Raw genomic sequence first — 6,226 nt, 5'->3', positions numbered from 1 at the left:
ATTTCTTCATAAAATTCAGTCAGTCCAAACAATCATCATCCTGCTTTTAAGCTTCACTAATTTCGATTAACATATTCAAATTCATCTTAAATAAACATATTAATAAGACTTCGGGTATCCCTCCTACAACATACATAGTATTCCAACAATAACATTCTAATATTTTCACATATAATCCATTTCTTAATTTAGTAGATCATTGGTTAATACCCTTTCTCCTCTTATCGTAAATCTCTCTAGTTCGCTTTGGCAGCACATATACTAAAATTGGAACGATACAGAGAAGATTAGCATGCCCGTCACTTTCTTTAGTAAACCTTCTATTTGCTATTCTATTTTTTTTTAATTCTTAGCAGAAGGTTTGTACAATTTATTTTTGGATATAGTTACTGGCATTTTGCAAGATAAAATTTTAACTAAATAAAAATGAACTAATTCTTGGTCACGCATTCAGGCCAGGCATTTAGATGTACAAAACGGGGCTGTCATAATAACTTATTTCTGTTTTGTTTAATAACGTGAGCAGCTGCTGCAATCACTGGAAGATTGACATGACCTCTCTCCTCTCTTCCAATGTAGTTTAGTCGATAGATCGATCCATTAATTGACAGACAAACAGAGAGGCAGGCAGGCAGGCAAGCAGGCAGACAGACAAAGAACATTTCAGCCCTTGATGGATTTGATGCCATAGCTAATCTGATACTCTGACTTTTATCTTTCAACAAGGCTCAGGGGATGCTCAATAAAAAAGAAAATTAAAAATTCATTAACATGGTGTTCGGTTTTTAAAATCTCCTCGTCTCGGAGTGTTGAACACTCCACTAACTTATGAGTTGCTGTCAGATTGATTAAGATCTTTATTTGTACGGTGTTTGCAAGTGGCAAATATTTATCTGGATATTGACTCATTATGTTCCTTCTTCTAATAAACTTTCACACTTTGTTTAGCATTTCAAGCTACGAATGTCGGCTTCTTTAAAAAAAAAAAGCTTTGGGGAATTTCTGATTTCTCCATATCCAAAGTAACCTTTTGTTATGTTTATGTTCAGTGGTATTTCAAAAGGAAGCAAGTTACAAGTGCAATTAAATTGCTACCAAATAGCTGCAAATTAGCCTTCTCTCCAAAACATTTCTTTTGTATCCTCAGTACAAATACCATAATCTGCATTTGTTATGGATCTGCATTATATCCAGTAGATGCTAATTATTTAATATGAGGGCAATTCGGAAATAAACCTCCATTTGGTTATCAGACACTCACAGATACAGAACTTTTATTATACCTATTAGAAAACTACAACATTACATTACTTTTTGACATAATCGCCATTCAAATTGAGGCACTTGTCATAACGACTTACAAGGTTTGAAATTCCTTAGTAGTAGTCGCTCAGCGCCAAATCTGGGTTATAAGGGGGGTTATAAAAAACATCCCAATGGTGTGCGTCTAGCGGTGTGCAGGTGAGCATTATCATGAACCAACACCACACTGGAAGTGGTACCATAGAAAATCCTGCCAAATGTGAAGATGCCAAAGGAGTACTGCTGGTGAAGTTCATGGAGCGTGGTTCGACCATCAGTTCAGATGTCTACTCTGAACTGTTATGAAAACTCAGACGAGCCATCCATTACAAGCCTTGGGGCATGCTGACTTCTGGTGTGGTGTTGGTTCACGATAATGCTCACCCACACACTGCTAGACACACCTAAGAACTTTTGAGGCAGTTCTGTTGGGATGTTTTTGATCACACACACTCCCCCATAGCCCAGATTTGGCGCCGAGTGACTACGACTAAGGAATTTCAAACCTTGTAAGATGCTATGACAAGTGCCTCAATTTGAAAGGTGATTATGTTGAAAAGTAATGTAATGTTTTAGTTTTCTAGTGTGTATAATAAAAGTCCCGTATCTGCAAGTGTCTGTCATTGATAACCAAACGGAGGTTTCTTTCCGAATTGCCCTTATATAATGAGCAGTTTTATTCTTCTCATCCTGTTGCAAGTTGATCAAATCATTTTAAGAAGCCATCTTGTTGGAAACATAACTATAGGTTATATCTATATATCTCAGAGGCAGAACAATTTAATAGTAAGGATGAAAATAAATTCTAGCTTCTTTCTCACAACATTTAGGAACCTATTTCCCCATGTTTTACATTTTCTGTAGAACTGCTATCACAGTAAAGAATTTGGGGGTGATTTCTATGTGCAAATTCATTGTATCTACCACAAGAGCTTTGTGGATTCATGGGACATAATCTAACTCTGGGCAGTTGGGAGGGCTTTTGAACAATGGGGTTTAACCTAACGTTTTAGCGTGGGATTTTTTTTATCCTGCCTGCTTTCTCTGCAGTCACTATCCCTCAATAAAAGATCCTTTTGAAATGCTGTCTGTTTCAAGAGTTCAGCTTTTTTGAGGGAACAGCTGAGGGGAGACTGTGAGAACAGACCGTTTATGGGTTTTAAGTGTCCTATGTTTACGTCTTTATATTTGTTGCATATTCTTACTTTGTGAACTGACAAGAATTCTGTAATTGTGTTTCACTGCATCTCTCCCTTATTCAGTGGGCCTCCCTCGCTTACCTTCACCTCAAGAGACTTGCCTGAAACCAATAACCAATAACAAATCTAAAGTATCTAACCCTGTCTAAAATTCATTTCAGTTTGCCCCTGTCACTTCATTCTTCCCAGTTGCCTTTTATTTAAGTGTCCAGGTTTCTCTTTCCTAACAGAGCAACTATCCACCTTTCCTTTGAGAAAATATGCTTTTTCTACCACTCTCAGATTCTGATATCAGTGAAAAAGAAATGACTACCTAGATAGCAGAGAGCCATGGGTGACTGCATGCTGTCACAGAACCCATGAGAATTTAACTCATATTTTTCTTCTTCTTTGGCAAAAAGAATAAATAATCCTGACAGCAATTTGTTTTACAGAAGATTAGATGAGAAGGGGTTTTTTTTTTAAAAAAGATCCAAGAGTTTTAGGTTCTGCACTAATAGTTATGAATGTTCTTAATGAAGAAACCCTGATAAGTTTCTTAGGCAAACTTGTATAAAAGTTTTTTTCTTAAAAAAAAATAACAAAAACCATTGTTATAAAAGTTCCATTAATTCATGCTGGCAGCATCAGGAAATTTCAAGCGAGAGACACTGGGTTTACAATGTAGTGGATGGTGGGAAGATACTGCTAATTACTGAAACCAATTAATTAGTTCAGTTATGCAAATATAGTGGCTGCGTTTTTAATGATGGTGATGATGAAGAAACTGGTGCTACTATTTGACAGGGATGAAAATGTCATTGATGATAATGCTTAGAACTGTCAGCTGCCACCTTACGCTTGCTTGTGTGCTTCTCTACCATGCAGTGACAGTCTGCCATGAACTTTGGGGAGGGTGGATGAGAGGGGGAATGCGTGGAGGAAAGTAAAAGTTACCTCTGTACTGCCCTGGATGCTGCTTCAAGGTCAGCCAGCTGGGAGAAGAAGGCAGCTGCATATCAATCTACGCTTGAAGTGACAGTTCTGAAAACATCTTGCTTGAATCTGATTGCTCATGGGGGGTATGTGCCAGTAATGGGAGGCAGTTAAGGGAGGGAAAAGTTGAACTTAGGGATTTTGGTGCACGAGTCTCAGTTCTGGCTCTGCATTACTGCCAGCACCTAAACCTGACCTCTAATAAAATTATACCTTTCTCAACAAATGGAGACAAGGATTATTTCTGTTTAGAGATTTAAGTGCTGGCAGGTCTGACAAGAACTGTAGTTGCTAAGCAGAAAAATGATTTGACTGTGACAGAATTACAACATCCCTTCCCATTTGGTTGTTAAGTGAATCACTAGAGTTCTTAAGTGAGTCATCCTGTGACTCACTTTTACATCCTCGATTTCCATTAATTTTGCTTGTCAGAAATCAGTTGGTAATCAAGCAAATGGTGATAATGTGGCAGTTGGATACCACAACAATCATAGATATAAGGATCAGTCGCAAAGCCAGGGGTTCTGGGTTTTTTTCCACACCATTATACTGTGAACTTCAATAAATGAGGCAGTCGGTAAGCGAGGGCTTCCTAAATAAACAGTTCTCACATACTTCTTGGCAAATAATATTCAAAAGCAGCTTGTTATGAGATGCTTTCAGTCTACAGAGTGATTCTATGTTATACAGTGACCTATCAGATGAGCAAGTCTCTTCATTCAAAGGGTAATATTAACCGAAGTTGGTCCAAATGATTTTGCTGCTTCAGGCAAAGATAAAAGGTTATACATCCTCCCAAATTCCATGTACAGAAATGGACTCAAGTGTAATTCAAAACTCCAATTTCAATCTTTTTAGGACATTTGAGAAAGATTCTTAGACGCCCACTCAGTATCTGCTGTCTGAAGCAGAGTTGAATATCTAAATCGCTAAGAATATTAGCAGCAGGATATATTGACCAACCTTAAACTTCTTGTTGAAATTGTCTTCATGGTCATGACTTCATCTATAGGGCTTGAAAACTTTCTTCCAAGTGCAAAGTTGAGTCTGTTTTTTTCTCACACTGTGTGCTGCCAGATGTACATCCATACTGTTTTCTGAGCTTTTGGACAATTTTGCTCATCCTGTAAGAGTTTTTAAAATTAAATGATTACCTGCTGTAATGCCATCTGTTTACGTGCTTTAGAAATATTATTTGTCATTTTCTTTAAAAAAAACAGTGGACCTTATAAATGTGAAGAAAGGACTAATAAAAGCAACAACTCTAATCAGCAGATGGACTGGGTGAAGCAGGCTCTCTAAGCAGGCATTCTTGATTGTTTAGAGTATTGTTGAATGGAGTTTCCCGCAGATTTAATTATCCTTTCTGTCAGAAGATGATAGTAAGGTATTTATTTCTGTAATCAATCTATTACTTCTGGGGAAAAGACAGAAGGATTGTGTGTGCGTGTTTGTGTGTATCATGTTTACTTTTTTCTTAACAAATCAGTTGCAAAAAAAAAACAACCCTTCGTGTAAATGCTGTTTCTATATCAGTCAGCACTAAATCAAAATTTTGACTAAAGTACATTTTATTTTTCATCTGGCAAGGTTCCTAGGAATACTTATTTGGAAATAAGACTTATTGAACTGTGAGATTTACTTCAAAGTAAGCATGTATAGGATTAGACTGTCATTATACTTCCTTCTAACATTTTCATCCTTCCCTACTTGAAGGTGAACAACCTGTCCATTAGTGGTCCATTTTTTTGAGATTAGAATCACGTTTAATAATTATTCTGAAAGAATTTGACTAATATTGAAGAGTGTCAATATTGAACTTGGCATATTAGGAACAAAGGTAAGGTATCTGAATCTGAATCAGGAATATACTGTAAGCAGAGATGTAAGATACATTTCATCTGCTACATTATAGGACGATAACAATAGTCTTGTTAGATTGGGCCAAGACCCGTTTTAGTCCACCATTTTGCTTATCATATGCAGGTGGTGCTGACATACTAGTATTGTTCTTCTGAATTGGAAGTTAGAGGCATTCTGCCCAAACATAGAGATAACATTGACTTTCAAGACTGATAGTCCTTCATAAACCTGCTCTTTTTGTGTGTGTGCCAGTTTTTGATTCCTGATGACTGCTTGGACAAGTCCCTGCAGTTTTCTTGGTATTGTTTCTTTTTTTCCTAAGGCAGAGAGAGAGGGAGAGGGAGAGAGAGAGAGAGAGAGACAGAGACAGAGACAGAGACAGAGACAGAGACAGAGACAGAGAGAGACAGAGAGAGAGAAACAGGGTCTCCTTATTAACTTAACCAATCTCTTTTCTAAACGACTAAAGCTTGTGTCCTTTACCACATCTTGCAGTAATAGAGTAATAGAATAGAATAATAACTTTATTCTCACTTTGAATGTACACTAATCAGCATACATTAAAATGAAATTTCATTGCATACAGCTCTCAAAGCGTTACCACCTCCAATATACTTCTAGACGTGAGGCTGTATGAAAGTGCTTTTTTTTTACTTTTTAATTGCTGGCCAGTATTGGCTTTCAGTGCTATGATTTGAATTCATGGCTCTGGATTTACTGCTCAGTTATATTGGAGATTCTAATGATACCTGGTTTTAGAGGTGTCTGCAGGATATAGTTTCAAAAGTGAAGATAATGGCTCTGGTGGGACCATGAAGCTTTGCCTGGTTTCCTGTGTGTGTGTGTGTTTTCCTGGAATATGGGTACTTTTTCTCAGCAGTTTGATG

General features: G+C 37.2%; 1 non-coding gene across 1 annotated transcript; it reads left to right on the top strand.

The window, feature by feature from the left end:
• The first annotated feature begins 239 nt into the window (after positions 1 to 239).
• Positions 240 to 342, top strand: LOC114922787. The gene has a single exon (XR_003810483.1). It is a non-coding gene; the product is annotated as a U6 spliceosomal RNA (small nuclear RNA).
• The last annotated feature ends 5,884 nt before the right edge of the window (positions 343 to 6,226 follow it).

Source organism: Protobothrops mucrosquamatus, unplaced genomic scaffold (assembly GCF_001527695.2).
Source record: "Protobothrops mucrosquamatus isolate PMUCROS unplaced genomic scaffold, P.Mucros_1.0 scaffold902, whole genome shotgun sequence".
NCBI lineage: Eukaryota > Metazoa > Chordata > Lepidosauria > Squamata > Viperidae > Protobothrops > Protobothrops mucrosquamatus.
This window is presented reverse-complemented; position numbering and strand designations above follow the sequence as displayed.